Raw genomic sequence first — 17,974 nt, 5'->3', positions numbered from 1 at the left:
GAAGAAGAAGAAGAAGAAGAAGAAGAAGAAAGCTAGTGTGGAAGCAGGGACGGAATTATTTCATTTAATTTCATAAATAAAATTAAACCAAAGCATTTCTATAAATCACAAGGAGTAATTTTCAAGTCCCACTGCACAATCTGCCGCACGTCCATGACTGCGCCGCACGGATCCCCCCTCCCACCCCAGCATGAGATTAGGTAATATGAAATCAGGATTAGGTATGTGAGTGCCACATCTAGTAGAACCGATAAAAATCAGGGTCGTTGTCAGCGGTGTAAACGGAGAGGAAGAGGCGCCTTCAGCCGCTTCCTTTGGGGAAGGGCTGTTTTGTGCTGGTGAACTGCGCCCCCTGGTGGGCCCGGCGTTGATCTGTTTGCGATTCCCTCCGGCCGGGGACTGACGTGCTCTGCAGAAAACCAGGCACTTTCAGGTACACAAGAGAGATCCTGCAGGAAGAAAGCTGACTTTCCGAGCCCCCAAACCAAATTGTAGGGTGACCTCCCCCCTCCTCCCCATCCCCCCCATCCTGATCACGGTCCTCCCGCAAGGTGCGAAGGGTCTGTCTTCCCACACTGTTGGCCTTATCACACGTGTGTGTTTATTACTCCGGTGGTTGTGAAATGGTGACTCTGTCCTGATTTGCCAGATGGGGGAAACTCTCGTGCTCTCTTTTATTGTTCTCTCCTTAAAAAAGCAACTTGCACAGGGAAGATGACCCACAGTCAGGAGAATATTGGGTTCTAAAATCATCTGTTTCCATTCCTTCCTGTGTGTGTTTCCCTCCTGTCTCTGAGGCGGTCCTGTGGATGGTGCTTAATTTATGTCTAGATCTCTGTTCTCCATACCTGCTCTCAAGAGAAAGGTAAGTTTTATGATTTTTCAAGGCTCATCTTTCTACCAATATTATATATTTCAGGGGCAAGATAGAGAGTGGATGTTGTTGTTTTCCTGAAGGAGACTTGCTGTATTCCCTGGCAGGCACGGGCAGGAGATTCTGCAGGTCAGGCAGAGGTGAGAATCTACGGCAACTCCTGCACTCTTTTCGAACATTCTGCAACGAACCACATTGCAGTCTCAGTCCAAACAGTTTATAAGCTAAATAAGGAGGTATTTTAAATATTTATTTAACAAGACATATTTTAAATAACCTACATATGTAAATAGAGCGTTCTTAGCCTGTGCATTATTGCCGGGTCGATTCTCATGTTCTGATATATAATTAATTACCGGTTTATTCCTCTGTAAACCCAAGCAGGGAATAAATCAGCGATGCCAGGTCACTGATGTCAGCAAAAATTGTAATACCCTCTTGTCAGTGGGTCTGTGCAAGGGGAAATGAGACTGTATAAAATCTGGGGCGGTGGTGTGCCACACTGTGTCCAAAGGCAAGTTTTTTTTTCATCCCAATTTAGTTGCTTGATCCTGATGTCTCCACTTTTTCTGTGTGCCACGTAGGTGGGCGTGGGGTGCACATTTTCTAGCTTAAAACAAACTCAGAAAGCATACACAGTGTCATCTATTCATCTTATAGGGTAGGGTCACCTAAAGTAAGTGCATAATGTGAGCATTTCAAGCAGCACCACTATGTTTAGAAGCAAGAACAACACACATATCAATAAATTGGGTAACTTGTCGGTAGTTGACGATTTGAATCTTTTCAATGCCTCGGCAAAGTCTGTGAATCTATTTTTAATTTTTTGAGAAAAAAATATATGTATTATATAGACATACGTATTTTTTCTTCCTCCACTGAAAATAAATGTCTATCTTTTAAACTTTCTCACTGAAAATCTTTAAGGGACAGAAGCGTCAAACCTAAAACTTGTCATGAATATAAAGAGATGTCTCCTGGGAATAAAAATTAAACGAAAACATGACATCTCCTCTTCTTAGATTTACTTTCTGAGGCTGAAAAATGAATAATCATCTCAAGTACCTCAGCAAATTTTTGGTCTGGGTCAGCGATGAGACAATCACGTTTCATTTAAACATAATGCACATGGCTTACCAACAACCCAACCCAGAGTTCCGATTTCTAATGCTGTGAATTAGCTTGCCAACTTAATTCCAGCCAGTGGATTAGCAATATTAATTATCTTGGCCCATGGCCAAAACATCTGGAAAATTTAGTGTGAGAATCATTTAAAATAATTCGTTCGTGCCATCGTGACAAACCAACCCATTGGTTAACTGACCTTTTCACCATCATTGCGTTGTCCTGCCACATGTTAAAACATTCTGTATTAAATTTACATTAGATCCTTTTGCCATTTTGCATTGGGAAGAAGCATTACATTAAGTCTGTGAAAAAATAAGTACCAGCAACAACAAAATAGATTGAATTTTGTGGTTGGGATGATGATCAGATGCGTTCTTAGATCCCTTCACTTATGGTATTATTTTGGTACTTGGAATAAGCTCCCTTTTTGAAGTTCGTAGGTCCAGGAAGATGTAAATTAGTGTTAACAGCTTCTGAACTAAGTGCTGTTATGCAGTTATGTGAAGGGGGAAATTAAAGGTTAAAAATCAAATAAAGGTTAAAAATAAGAAGAAAATAAAAATTGCTGATCCACCATCTTCCAGATTCACTCTATAGCTTCACTAGGTGTCAGGGCAATAATTACCTTAGTGCAAAAACAAGACTCAGAACTACTTCTTTAGGATTTGGTAAATTGTTAGATTTGCCATAACTAATATATTAATTGAAAAAAATGAAAATGCTGATTAAGCTTCTGTGTCAGTATGGAAAAAGAATTTTCTCCTAAGGATAAATGGTAGCAATACAATAATCAGATTGTCTTCTCATTAAATAGTATTATGATTATTACTTCTGTTCTCTTTTACCCTGAGTTCTTTTACAAAATTCCATGAAATGTGGAGTACACCCACTTTTTTTTTTCTTCCTTTTTTTCTTCCTGCTATGTACAGAGAAAACTCTGGAAATTATGTATAAAACAAATATAAGAAGGTGACTAGAGGAAGGCAGACAGCCAGGGATCTCAGGACCCAAGAAATGACACGATGGTTAGTTTTCAGTTTTTGTTTTTCCTCATATATATTAGGCCTGGAGTTAAAAATGCCAACAACTCAAAAATAGTAATAGGCACTGACAAGATGACCCAACAAAAGCCTGTTTTCTCTAGCCAAAGGACCAGGAAAAGGGCAACCTAGCAAGACATAAAACATTTGGATAATAACCACTCTATTAGAGCAAACACCACAAAAAGTAACTGGGTAATGTCAAACAAAGCTAAGTAGGGAGCTAGGATTTTCATCCCTGCCACAGTAAAGAGCCCCCCCCCCCACCCCGTGGTGCTGGTGGAGTAATAAGGCACTCCTCCCCACCCAGTATAGGGAAATATCATTGGAGGTCTAGTGGGGAGCTGCAACAGCCACCCCCACCCAACAGTAATGAGGAACATTCTCCCTCTCAGATGTCAACAGAAGCCAAATGGGAAAGCTGAATTTCTACCCCCATCTGGCAGTAATGAGGGAGCACATCACCCTTTTTCTACCAGAATGGTGTCAGAGGAAGCCAGTTAAAAGAGAAGGTTTAAATAAGATCCAGAGTCTCATAACATGCTACCCAAATGTTCAGGATTCAATCAAAAATCACTCATCACACCAAGAACAAGGAAGAACCCAAATTGAATGAAGAAAAAAACAATAACTATATGCTAACATCAAAATAACACAGATGTTAGAATTATCTAACAAAGATTTTAAAGTAGCTATTATAAAAATGCTCCAGTGAACAATTACAAACATTCTTGAAACTAATGAAAAATATATTGAGCTTCAACAAAGAAATAGGAAGTCACAGAAGAAATTAAAAGATATAAAAATGAACCGAATGGAAAATTTTCAAGCTGAAAAAAATATACAAAATCAAAATTAAAACAAAAACAAAAACAAAAAACAACCAACTCATGTATGGGCTCAACCACTGAATGGAGCAGACAGTGGGATTGCACTGTGTAAACTGCCTAAAATGAACAGCCAAGAGAACATAGATTAAGAAGAAAAATGAACAGAACCTTAAGGACCGGTGGGACAATTACAAAAGCTCTAATATTTATTTGCCTTACCAGAATCCTGGAAGGAAAGAAGAGGGTAGGCCTAAAAATGTCCTCTAAGAAATAATGGCTGAAAACTCCCTAAAAACATAAACTTACAGATTTAAGAAGCTGAGTAAATTCTAAAAAGGATAAACTCAAAGAAAACCTTAACAAGACACAGCATGGTAAAATTTCTGACAACTAAAGACAAAACGAGAGTGAAAACAAATGCAACCTCAAAAGATAGTGGGAAAAAAAAACGCTTTATTTATAGGAGCAAAAATAATTCAAATGACTGGATTTCAAATCAGAAATCACAGAGGTCATGAGAAAATGGCACAACATTTTTCAAGGAAAAAATTGTCAACCTCAAATCCAATATTCAATGAAATATCTCAAGATAGTCTCATTTAAAAGAAAACTAAAAAGATATGTCACCAGTGGATGTACCCTAGAAGAATGGCTGGAAAAATTCTCTAAGCATTGAGGAAATGATAAAAAAAGAAATTTGAGATCATGACAAATGAAGAAAAATACAGTGAGCAAAATATGGATAAATACAATTGGTTTTTCTTCTCCTATTGATTTTTCTAAGTTATGTTTGAGAGTTGAAGCAAAAACTATAATTGTCTTATTTGGTTCTAAATATGTATAGAAGAATTATTCAAGACAACTGTTTTAATAAATGATGACTTAGAGGTCAGTCTTCTGCACTTCACTCACATGGGTAAAAAGACTATAAGGGTAGATTGTGATAAAGTATGTATATAAAATATAATATGTAGGGCAACCACAGAAAAGGTTATTCAAATAGATACACTCAAAAATGCATAATAAATAAAAACATGATTACAAAAATGTCAATAACAGAGGAAAGCAGAATAAATAAAACAAGAGAAAAAAACCCAGAAAGCAAAAAAAATGAATTGATGTCAAACTTTAGCTCTTTAGAGACCTTTTAAGGTCTCTGCTTACATTAATGTAAAAAGTCTAAATATACCAATTAAAATCAGAGATTCGTAGGATAGATTAAAAAAACATAATCCAACTATATGCTGTGTACAAGAAACTCCCTTTAAATATAAGGATATAGACACGTTAAAGTAAAAGGGAGAAAAAAGATATATCATATAAACATTAGGCTATGTCGTGGTAAAAGGGTCAGTATATAAGGTAGACTTGGAATCCTAAATTAATATTCACCAAATGACAGAGTTAAAAAATATATATGAAGCATCAACTGATAAAACTTGGAAGATAAATAGGTAAATTCACAATTATAATAGGAGAGTTTCTTCCATTTCTTGATGATTAATAGAATACCTGGGCAAGAAATCACTCAGAGTATAGAAAAATACTATCAACCAAAAGGACCCAATTGACATGTATAGAACCCTTCATGTAACAACAGCATAATGCATGTTCTTTCCAAGTGCTCACAGGGCATGTACTAAGATAGATCATATTCTGGCCATAAAACAAACCTCAACAAATTGTGGGACAGAGTAAAACAGTGATGAGAAAAATAATTGCCAGAAACAACCTATTAAGAGGATTAAAAGAGAAGCTACACACTGGGAAAAAAATTTGCAAAGCGCATATCCAACAAATGATTGGTGTCTAGAATATATAAAGAACCATCAAAACTCAACAGTTAAAACTTAGCCCAAGAAATGATGTTTTCCATCATTAGCCATTAGAGGGATATAAATTAAAATCACAGTGAGATATAACCACATTCTGCACTTCTAAATGGCTAAAATGAACAATGGTGAAAATACCAAATCTTGACAAGCATGCAAGGAAACTGGGATGTTCATATAGTGCTTACGGGAAAGTAAAATGGTAAAACAACTCTGGAAAACAGTTTGACATTTTCTTAAAAACATTAATATTCAACTACCTTATGATCTAGCAGTTGTACTCCTGGGCATTTATAGAAGATAAATAAAAATGTATGTTCACACAGAAACTTGCACACGAGTGCTTATAACATCTTTATGTTCCATAACCAGCAACTGGATACAATTCAGCTGTCCTTCAACAGGCAAATGGTTAGAGAGACTATGGTACATGCATAATAATAAATAGGAACCAATTGTTACTACATGTGACAATAGCCTGTATAAATCTCAGAAAGCTACAGTGAGTGGCAAAAGTCAATCTCAAAATGTTACATACTGTTTAATTCTGTTTATAGAACATTACTGAAATGACAAAATTACAGAAATGGAGATCAGAGCAGGTGTTGAGGAGGAAGAAAGGATAGAGGGAAGTAGGTGTGGCTAAAAAAGGGCAAATATAATGATGGTAGAAATGTTCTGTATCTTGACTGTATCAACATCAATATCTTGTTTGTTGGAGCCCCTGGGTGGCTCAGTCAGTTAAGCATCTGACTCGTGATTTCAGGTCTTGAGATAGAGCCCTATGTCAGGCTCTGCACTGGGCGTAGAGCCAGCTTAAGATTTTCTCTCTTCCCCTCCCTCCACCTCTCCCCAAGCCAAAATAAATATAAGTAAATAAATAAATAAAAGCAAGATAAATATCCTGCTTGTTGCATTGTACTATTATTTTGCAAGATACTACCATTGGGGGAAGCTGGGTAAAGTGTCACTGTGTATTATTTCCTATAATTGCATGTAAATACAAGATTATCTTCAAGTAAAAAAATTAATTTAAAAAAGTCCTGCACGACTTATAATCGACAGTTCAATTACTCTGTACTTAGAGTTTAAAACAAAAACAAAAACAAAAACAAAAAAAACGACTATGACGCTTGAATCTTCCACAGCCCAGGACAAGCGTGTTCAGTCACTCTGAGCCTACTTCCCTTCAGGTATATAGGAGTGATGATACCTGCCTATTTGTTTCACTAGCTGTAGTCAGGATAAAATGACAACATAATAACAATTTTAAAAGTGTTTCCCAACTCTTCAAGTACCACAAGAAAAAGAACTAGCGTTTGTTGGTTTGTTGGACACAAACAGTACACCCTGCTGTGAGCTAAGTTAAATGTGTTCCTTACTTTGTATCTCTATGGTAGCCTCTTATGTGAAACTTTCAAAGCATGGCTACTTTAGCTTTGTGACAGAGTCTGTGACATTTAAAGCAGCACCACTAAGAAGAAATTCCTGATCTTTGTCATATCTGTCTCAGGCATTCAAGAGTTTCCAAGTCTAGAGTCTGCACTAAGTCTTATCTCTGATTTCTTCAACATGCTGCAACTCCAGGGATTGTCTCCCTCTGCTTTCCTTAAGCACACCAAACCGAAGTTTCCATGTTGCCCCTCGCCCCTTTTCTCTTTCTTGTTGCACCTAGCCAGACAGGATTAGCTACCAACAGCCCATGGCCTCCCTGCTTTGCATTTCTGCCCCTGCATTAGAGAGTTAATCCCAGGGGGTCGGTCCTTTTCCCCTTCCGGAAATCACCCTCTCCCCCACAATACTGTACCTGTAGACTGAAGGAAGACAAAAGAGTTAGTGGGTATCTGGGTGATCCTTTCTACATTTCATTTATGATCACCCTTTTACAGTTGAGAAAACATTAATGATCTACTGAGAACATACAGCAGTGTTAACTTAGGATCCTTCTGGAATATTTAATTAACAAAGGGATGAATCCTCCACATTGTGCGTAGAGTTTCCTGTTTCTGGGTTTCTGCCCTTAGACTACATTACTAAAATTTTTTTTATTTCCTTGTGTGTTTATTCATTAATTCATTTCATCACTCATTCAACAATGACCTAACATCTGCTAATTGTAAGGGCCTGTGATAAACCCTGGGGATAGGAAGATGAGTCAAATGTATTCTGAAGAGCCACACCTGAGAAGAAGGAGAATGGGGAAATGGTATGTGACAAAAGGGGCCTGAAGGGAGCATGGGAACAGAGGAGGAAGCACTTCACGTGGAGTCTTCAGGGGACCTAGAGAAAGTGGCATATTCAGATGCCTCAGGGGCCAAACATGTAACCAGCTCCCGTGGTGTGGAATGAAGGAATGTTCTGGTCAAATTTGGTGGAACCAATACATTGAAGTGGACCTAGCATTCTGGAAACTAGGAATGTTATTTATAGTGATGGGATATCCTATGGGCTCCATGTACAAGGTAGAGCTCACACTTGACCATATGCCTTATGGACCATATGCCATTTTATTCCTCCTCAGGTCATGTCATTAGCTTTGTGGACAGACCTTCCTTGACACCGGAACTAAGCACCCTCTTCTGCTCTTCAGCATCTTTGGTTTTCTTCCTGGTGTCCTTTGAAACACACATACATACTTACTGGCTCGTGTGCTTATCGTCTGTCTTCCCCTTCTAGAAGATCAGCCTAGGGTGTCAGAGATTTTGCCTCTTTTGTGTATCAGTCTGTTCCCGGTGCCTATACCAGTACCCAGGTACATAGGAGGCATGAAGTCAGTAAGCTTGAATACAGATAGAATGGCAATGGTGAGTTCAAAGGGCATAACACCTTCAAGAAAGTGGATTGAGAGTGGCAACAGGAAACAGGAAATGATCCAGAAAATCAGAGGAGACTTTGTAAAAAGTAAGGAGCTAGTATAGTTTTCCTTAAGAAGATGGGGAACCTTAACCATTATTTTTTTATGATTTTATTTATTTATTTGTCAGAAAGAGATAGAGAGAGAAAGCACAAGCAGGGGGAGTTGCAGTGGGAGAAGCAGACTCTCCACTGAGCAGGGTGCCTGGTATGAGGCTTGATCTCAGGATCGTGAGATCATGACCTGAGTCGAAGGCCTGAAGGGAGCATGGGAACAGAGGAGGAAGCACTTAACCGACTGAGCCACCCAGGCACCCCAACCTTAATCATTTTATACAAGAGGCTCTCCTCACCTTTAGGGAACTCATTATTACTATATTTGGGGGATGAATTACTCTACAATAGGGCTAAAAGGACTAGAAATAGCTGTTAGGAAACTCTTGTAATCATAATGTGAAAAGTCTGAACAAAGATAGGACACATTTAACACCACACTATGGGAAGAAGTGGAAACTGAACCCCACTTGGGCTTGTTTTGTCTAATGTAGTGACAAACAGAGCTATGAAAGAGTGGTCACATATATATTAGCCCTAATAATTCACTGTGTCTCTTTTGTAAAAACTTAGCTTTGACGCCCAGGCTCACTCTCTATTCTGGTTCAATACAAATTAAGACAGATTTAAAAAAATACAAATACATATTGGAAATATAAAAAATACAAAATACAAAATAAAAAAATACAAATCCATAAACCAAGCGGAGGTCACTTAAGCCTTCAGGAGCCCCTTTGGTGCTAGTGTGCTCATTCCTATGTGTGGTGTGAGCGATCCCCCTGTGTCTCTTCTTTCACAACCTTTCCGCACTGACTGTCCCCCACATGTATTACCCTAATGCAGAAAAAAAATGTCACATAACATCTGTGTCTGTTCTAAATCTCTTCCATTTCCCATTTATGCTCCATTGTCCTATAATCTGTTCAAAGCTGAAAATAGAACTAAGGTATGATCTTACCCCAACCTCTAGTGATTAATGTTATTACTATTTTTTTTCCCCAACAGAAGAAGCTCACAATCAATAGGAAAAGGTTTATCTGTGAAATAACTCCCAAAGAGACCTTCGCCTCTTACAGTTCCACCTTCTCTAAACTTGCCCACCAAGTTCATTAGAGTCCTACCCCTCCTCCCCACCATTCTTTCAACCCAATCTTAGTTGGTTAAAGAAGTAAATCTAATTAAAGGAGCCCAGGAAATGGAAGCCGTTTTGAGAGTTAAGGACCCTGGATCTGTGTAACTTTCACCAGCGATTGGGCTTACAAGATGGAAAATTCCTTGGGCCGCTAGGCAAAGCACTCTCAATGTTGTTGAAACATCTGGTTTTCTTTGTGTAAAATCCTTTCCACGAGGTGGGCGAAGGTTTTTATTCTAATTGAATTTGTAGTTAATTCCAGATAAAGATGAGTTGCTTTTTGCTGATGCTGTTCAAATCAGGGGTCCCAGCCTGCCCCCCCTCCGCGGAGCTCCTTTTTACTCAAAAGTGATCAAAAGAAATGGTGGGTTGTTTGGTTTCAGTGAGTCTTCATTTGTTTATACGTTTAGGGCAGAAGAACAATTTCTGATGCACTCAATTCCTGACCCGGTCTTTTGAGTCCTTCGTGACTGAGGCTGAAGGGCAGATTTCTATGTGTCGGATGCCATGTCTCTAACCAATTAAGCAAGGGCACGGGTGGGCTTTGATTGGAAGATGGCTTACCACTCTCCCTGTCAATGTTTCTCTGGTGCTAGCAATTTGTTTATGCTCCTAAACCATTTAAAAGAAACTAAGGAGTCAAGCTGTCTAATATCTGCTGCAATATTTCGTAAACAAATTAATATGTGGATGACCAAAATAAATACAAGGCATACAAGTCTCCCGGGGCCTTTTGCCATGACACCTACTTGACAGCCTTCTGCCTGTAATAGTGGCCTCTGTGAGACAATGTTTTCCTTGAGTTTACATTTTGGATATTATGCAGCAAAGGAAGACTATTAAATTACAATTAGTTTCTTTTCCAACCACCCTTAGTAAGTGAATAAACCTTCCCAGCTCTTCCCTCTCCCTCCTGGAAAGCTTTATTTGGGATTGTAGAATAGAAACTAAAACTGGGACCTAAAATCAGAAGTCAGAATAAGCACCACAAAAAGTAGGCTTTCCATAGCTTATCAGGTAGCCTGAAATCTATCACTGTTCCCTTTTGGATTGCTTATCAAAGCCAGTGTTCCATTTTTTTTTTTTTTGAGGTTTTGGACCGAGAAAAAGGCACCACTTCTCTCTGTAGAAGCTGGGTAGAGACATCAATCAAGAGCCATAGACACAAATGCTAAAGTAATTTGAGAATTTTCAGAGGTACTGATACTGATGAACTCCTGGTAAGATTTCTCTTATTTATTATTATTATTATTATTATTTTTAGATTTTATTTATTTGACAGACAGAGATCACAAGTAGGCAGAGAGGCAGGCAGAGAGGGAGGGGGAAGCAGGCTCCCTGTTGAGCAGAGAGCCCAATGTGGGGCTCGATCCCAGAACCCTGGGATCATGACCTGAGCCAAAGGCAGAGGCTTAACCCACTGAGCCACCTGGGTTTCTCAACGTTTACCATTCTTATCAGACTTAGATCCAAAGCCTAAATTTTTACTTTTCCTCCTTATGGGATCAACACCGATTCTTCCAGTTGAGTTTGTTGTCTTCCATCTGGGTATTTTAAGATGCAGTGTGAACATTTATATATCATTGGGGTTTTTAAAAATCCATTCACATTCTCTCCAAAGCCCTCTGCTGTTTATCTGAGCAACTCATGGGCAGAAGGAATATGACTAACTAATTCCTAAAATTTGGTAGATACTCAATAAGTGATTATTTTAATGAACTCAAATAGTTATAGAAGATTTAATAGGGAAAATGCGTTTCTCTTTCTTTGGTCACTGTTGCAAGCCATTACCTGTAATAATGAGAAATGTTAGCTTTGTCGGTAAAATTAAATATAGGAAGAAAACAAACAGTTATCTCAAGGTAAGAGTAGCTTGATTTCAAATTTTCTCTAATGTAAATAATACTGTAATGAATACCCATGTAAAATAAATATTTGAATGCATCTTGGGTTATATCTATAATGTTAATTTCATGGCCAAAGAATATGTGTCTCACTTTTCCATATTCTTATTAATATTGTCGATTGTAATCAAGCATATTGATAATTGATAGACGAATGTGATATCTCCATTTTGTTTTATGTTATATATAAATACATATATTACACATATAAATGTTTTATATTTATATATAAACATAAATATATATATATATATAAATACACACACACATACACACACACACACACATACAATTCTGGGGAGGATTATTGTCCTCCATTCTTCAGCCTACCTACACCCCTAGTCTGGTATATGCCTTTGCAATACACTCTCCCAAAGGGTAGACTACACTTCCCTTCCTTTGGCTTTGGACTTCGCAGTGTGACTTCCTTTGGTTAATGTGAGGTTAGAAGATATGAGGCAAGAAAGAATTGAAATGGAATTTGGGGGCTGGTTTTGCTTCCTTTTAATTATACCATCCTCAGAAGAGGCAAATGGGGGCGCCTGGGTGGCTCAGTGGGTTGGGCGCTGCCTTCGGCGGCTCAGGTCATGATCTCAGGTCCTGGGATTGAGCCCCACATTGGGCCCTCTGCTCAGCAGGGAGCCTGCTTCCCTTCCTCTCTCTCTGCCTGCCTCTCTGCCTGCTTGTGATTTCTCTCTGTCAAATAAATAAATAAAATCTTTAAAAAAAAAAAAAAAAAGAAGAGGCAAATGGCCCACCTGGCCTGTCCCAGGAAAAGGATGGTTCTCAAGTCAGGTAAGGCTACCACAGCCAAACCATCCTAGCTGACTCAGAAAGCCATGAACAAAAAATAAATTCTTATTGCTCTGTACCACTGCAAGTTTGAGATAACTGCTACATGGATATAACATGAGCCAGTTACTGGGCATGTATAACCATAACCAAGAACGTAACACAAATGTTCATAATGCATTGGCAGAAAAATATACAATATAAATAATACTATTAATATATATATAATATCAGCTGATTTTTTTTGTTTTAATGAAAAGAAAATCAATAAAGAACAGAAAATGGCATGTGAGAGGTACTTCTTTGATTGCTAATAAAGTTGAATATTTTGTAATTTCCTTCCTCAAATCTGGCTCAATGTGATTTTTGAATTTTTCTTTATTCATCTTTCTCTAATTTATAAGTATTTTTATGTGTCACTTATATTTATGTATTAAATATTTACATGTATTAGCTATTGTAAATGTTGCAAATATTTTTCCTAATTGGATTAAGATTTTATATTTTGTTAAGTAGAAATTCCTTAAGTCGTAACGTAACAGTCTTTTGTTCTGTGCTTTGCTGCATGTTTACAAAATTTGTGCATTTCATTTTTTACCTTTAACCTTAATTGCCAGTGATTTATTTTGGTATATAATGCAAGGGAGATATTGACTCTACCTCCAACCCTGTCAAAAGTTTCCATTAACAATGTTTAGTGAATTCAACATTCCCTAGTGAATGTGAAATGTTGCTACTCTCTATGTAACAGGAATTAGGTGACCTGTATTTTTATTGTTGTATAACATCTAGCCAGTAATATCTCTCCTTGATGATATGAAATGATATTGAGAATTATGTATGAAATTACTTTCAGTGACAAAAGCAGGTAATGTATGTGGCACAATATGTCCCAGTGTCCTATGCCCTTAATTCTATAAAATCAATGCATATCCATAAACACATATAGGAAGATGAAAGAAAAATTCAAAATATTACTGCCATGTAATTGAGTGGAATCAAAGATAATGGATACTTTTTATTTCTTTTTCACTGTTCTCTATGTTTTCCAAATTATCTATAGTAAACATATAATGCTGCTATAATCAGAGAGAAAACTATGTATGAACTTTAAAAAAAATGCTAAAACAAAGCTCCAATACCTTGAAGTTCACATTTATTTGTCTGTGCTATAGAAGAAAGAACAAATCATTTGTTGATTTTTAAAAAAATGACCACAAGAAATTTCATTCAGCTTGCCCTTAGCCCATATATACATTTTAGCCCATATATATATATTATATACCTGCATAATATACCTGCATTATATATATATTATATACCTGCATTATATGCCTGCATTATATATATACCTGCATATATATTATATATATATTATATACCTGCATTATATATATATTATATACTTGCATTATATATATACCTGCATATATATTATATATGATATATAATACATATATATTTATTTTAAATTTTTTATTATATATATAAATGTTATATTCATATATTATATATTATATATAATATATATAATACATATAAATATACTTATATTAAATTTTCCTTTCCTCTTTCTCTGGAGAGTCATTTCCCAGTTATGTTACTGCCATTCTTAGAAGTGAAGTTGATTTTTTACCTTAAGTTTAGATAATTCCCTAGAGGGAGTTCTACTCCTCGATTAGAGAAATAAATTTATGTTAATATTCTTATTACCTTTTTTTTTTTTAAGATTTTATTTATTTATTTGACAGAGGGAGATCACAAGTAGGCAGAGAGGCAGGCAGAGAGAGAGAGGAGGAAGCAGGCTCCCCGCTGAGCAGAGAGCCCGATGCGGGACTCGATCCCAGGACCCTGAGATCATGACCTGAGCCGAAGGCAGAGGCTTAACCCACTGAGCCACCCAGGCGCCCTCTTATTACCTTTCTAGAGAGGTTTTCTATAGACACACAGAGAGCTTCTATACTTGAAGGAAATGGCTTCTGAGGATCCATTTAGTGCTGAAGTTGGATAATTCTTAAATTATCCAAGAGAAGGTATGAAGTGGCCAACAGCTCAGGGGCTCGCTCTTGAAGGGAAACCTAAATCTGGGAAAAGAGGTGTTTACAATACAAAGTATGTGGAGAACACTTGCCCCCTTTCTCCATCCCAGGGACACATTTGAAGTCAAGAAGTAGCAGGAAATAGGAATTAACTATAGCCTCTCCTGCCACATGTCCGAGTTAATTCTACTTCAAATGAGTCTTAATTACGCCAGTGAAGTTTAGGGTTTAATAGACAGAACTTATTCACTGAAATTGTAACTTTTATCATGAGGACTAAGAAAGATGTAAAATCAAGTTCACTTTAATCAAAGTTGTGAACTTAATTTGAAGCTGCAATATTAATTGTTGAGGCAAAAAATCCTATACCCCTCTTGTAGAGTGAATGGTTCATTGACATTTCCTGTCTGTGAAAATACTCACCCCAGGGAAAACCTAGGTCTTCCATATCAAGAAGATATTAGGCTCTGATTTTCTGAGCTTTGTGTACTCAATTACCATACTCATTTTTTTCAAATATGTTCTTTTTGTGGAGGATATACACAACTTAGCAACCTTGTAAATTATTGGATTTCTTTTTTATGACTCAAAATCACCAATTTAAAAAATGGTATTGAAATATAGTTGACATACAACATTGTATTGGTTTTAGGTGTGCAACATAGTAATTTAACAATTCCACATTTTTACACAGTGATTACCACAGTAGGTGTAGTTATTAACTGTCACCATACAACATGATTACAACATCAGTGACTATGTTCCCCACGCTATACTTTTCATCCTGGTGACTTATTTTATACCCAAAAGTCTGTACCTCTGAATACCTTCACCCATTTCACCCACCTACCATGCATCCAGCAACCACAAGTTTGTTCTCTGTGTGCATTTATTTAGATCTCATATATAAGTGAAATCATATGCTATTTGTCTTTCCCTGACTTGTTTCACTTAGCATCATACCTCATCGTTCCATGTGTGTTGTCACAAATGGCAAGATTTCATTCCTGTTCTATGACTAATATTCCACTGTATGCACATATACCACATCTTCTTTATACATCCATCTATCATGGGACACTTAGGTTGCTTCCATATCTTGGCTATTATAAATACTACTGCAATAAACACTGGGTTTCCCTTTTCTCCCGATCCTCACCAGCACTTGTCATTCCTTACATTTTTGACACTAGTCATTCTGACGGTGTAAGGTGGTATCTTATTATTTCCTTGATGACTAGTGATGTTGAGTATCTTTTCAAGTATCTATTGGCCAAGAAGGGTCTTCTTGGAAAAATGCCTATTTGAGCCATCTATTTGTTAATCAGATAATATATGTATTTTTGGTGTTGAATTGTTTGAGTTTTTTAATATATTTTGGATATTAACTCCTTGTCAGATCTAACATCAGATCTAATATCTTCTCTTACTTGATAGGTTTCTTCTTTTTTTTTTTTATCATTGATGGTTTTTTTTGTCATGAAAAACCTTTTTAGTTTGGTGTAGCCCCATTAGTACATTTTCACTTTTGTTTCCCTCACCTGAGGAAACATATCCAAAAAAATGTTGCTGAGGCTGATGCTGAAGAGGTTACTGCCTATGTCTTGAGTACTCTCTCTTCATTACTATAGCTTTATAATAAGTCTTTCTAGTAAGTAAGCCTTACAGTGTGTCAGGTACGTAATATTAATTCTTTTTTGTTTGTTTGTTTGTTTTTTTTACTTTTTTTTTTAATAATTTTTTTATTTTTTTATAAACATATATTTTTAGTCCCCAGGGGTACAGGTCTGTGAATCACCAGGTTTACACGCCTCACAGCACTCACCAAAGCACACACCCTCCCCAATGTCCATAATCCCACCCCCTTCTCCCAAACCCCCTCCCCCCATATAAAGTTTAAAATCAATTTTTTAATATCCATGAATAACTTGCTGGGATTTTAAGTGGGATCACAATGAATCTATAGATCCATTTGGGAGGAATTATAATCTTGACAATACCACAGTTGAGGTATTCTAAATTCTAGTCTAGTCTATTCTAAATTCTAAATCTAATCTTCTTACATGGAATATATCACAATTTTTAAGTTTCTTTTTTTTATTCACTAAAGTTTTGTAGATTTTTTCATATACAAGAAAGCTTTGAGTTTCTTGGCCATTAAGTAAGATGTTAGCTGTAGATTTTTTTTTCTTTTTGTAGATAATTATCAAATTGAGAATGTTCCTTTTTATTTCTGTTTTACTTAAACGTTTTGTCATGAATGAATGTTACATTTTGTCAAATGCTCCTTCTGCATCTGTTGATTGATCATGTGATTTTCTTTTTAATCTGTTGATGGGAATGGGTTACAAAATTGATTTTCTAATTTGAACTAGTTTTGTATATCTAAGATAAATCTTACTTGGTTGTGGTGTATACTCCTTTTATACTTTTAAAAATTTCAATTTGTTAAGGTTTTGTTGAGGATTTTTGCATCTATATTTATAGGAGATATTGGTCATTAGTTTTCTTGTAATTTCTTTTTCTGATTTTGGTATTAGGACAATACTGACCTCATAGATGAGTCAAGAAGTATTACCTCTTCTGTCCTCTGAAAAGATTATAAAGAATTGTGAAATATCTTCCTTAAATATTTGGTAGAATTCACCAGTGAGCCCATCTAGACATTATGTTTTCTGTTTGGGAAGATTATTAATTTTTGATTCAACTTTTAAAATAAGCTTAGGTCTATTCAGATAATCGATTTCTTCTTGAGTGAATTTTGGCAGAAGGTGTTTTTCAAGGGATTGGTTTACTTTTTCTAGATTATCAAACCACTGTGTTTTGAATTCTCATGATCAGTCAATTCAATAGGTTAATATTTTTGTTTAAAGAGAATGCTGCTGAGCTTCAAAAATATAAAACATGACTTGGGTAAATACTCTGTTATCATGTAGTGATACTTGTGTAGTTACTTAGATTAGGTAATTATCACACTGAAGTGAGAGGAAGAATAGAGAATGGTAAATGACTGTCACATTGTGGTAAAAATTCAGTGGTAAATACATTAGCAAATAGTGCTGAGCTGGCAGTGACTAGGGAAATAAAGTTACTGGACACCTAGAAGCAGGTGATTAGAAAGGGCAAAGCACTAAGTGGATTGCTCTAGAAGTTACTGAGGTCCGACTTCATTTTTGTGGATTTTGTAAGAGCAAGAAAATGGACTTTTTGAGATTAGAGTGGGTTTCACTGTGTGGGCTTCAGCAAGTCAAAACTTCTGTAAGTATTTGTTTCCTCCTGGGGATATTAATAACAGTAGAGCTATCAAGGGGTTGATAAGAAATTCAGATAAGGAAATGTGTTAAGTGATATTCTAGACCTGATATTGTAAATACCATTCAGTAATCTTTTGAGGGAATATTCATCTATGAAATTAAACAAGAAAGAACAAAAGAAATAGGTGTAGATACATAGTGACCAACTTAAAAAAAATTCCATTAGTTTATCTTCTCAGTTT

The 17,974-nt window shown here is 36.5% G+C and overlaps 1 long non-coding RNA gene across 1 annotated transcript in view; it reads left to right on the top strand.

The window, feature by feature from the left end:
• Positions 1 to 777: 777 nt before the first annotated feature.
• Positions 778 to 17,974, top strand: part of LOC132029095 (uncharacterized) — a 37,112-nt gene continuing 19,915 nt past the window's right edge. The window contains exons 1-2 of the long non-coding RNA XR_009407704.1: positions 778 to 865; positions 10,835 to 10,963. This is a non-coding gene — a long non-coding RNA (uncharacterized LOC132029095). The remainder of the gene's footprint in view (positions 866 to 10,834; positions 10,964 to 17,974) is intronic.

Source organism: Mustela nigripes, chromosome 13 (assembly GCF_022355385.1).
Source record: "Mustela nigripes isolate SB6536 chromosome 13, MUSNIG.SB6536, whole genome shotgun sequence".
Taxonomy (NCBI): Eukaryota; Metazoa; Chordata; class Mammalia; order Carnivora; family Mustelidae; genus Mustela; species Mustela nigripes.
Note: the sequence above shows the minus strand (reverse complement) of the source record. Positions and strands in the feature narration are given on the sequence as shown.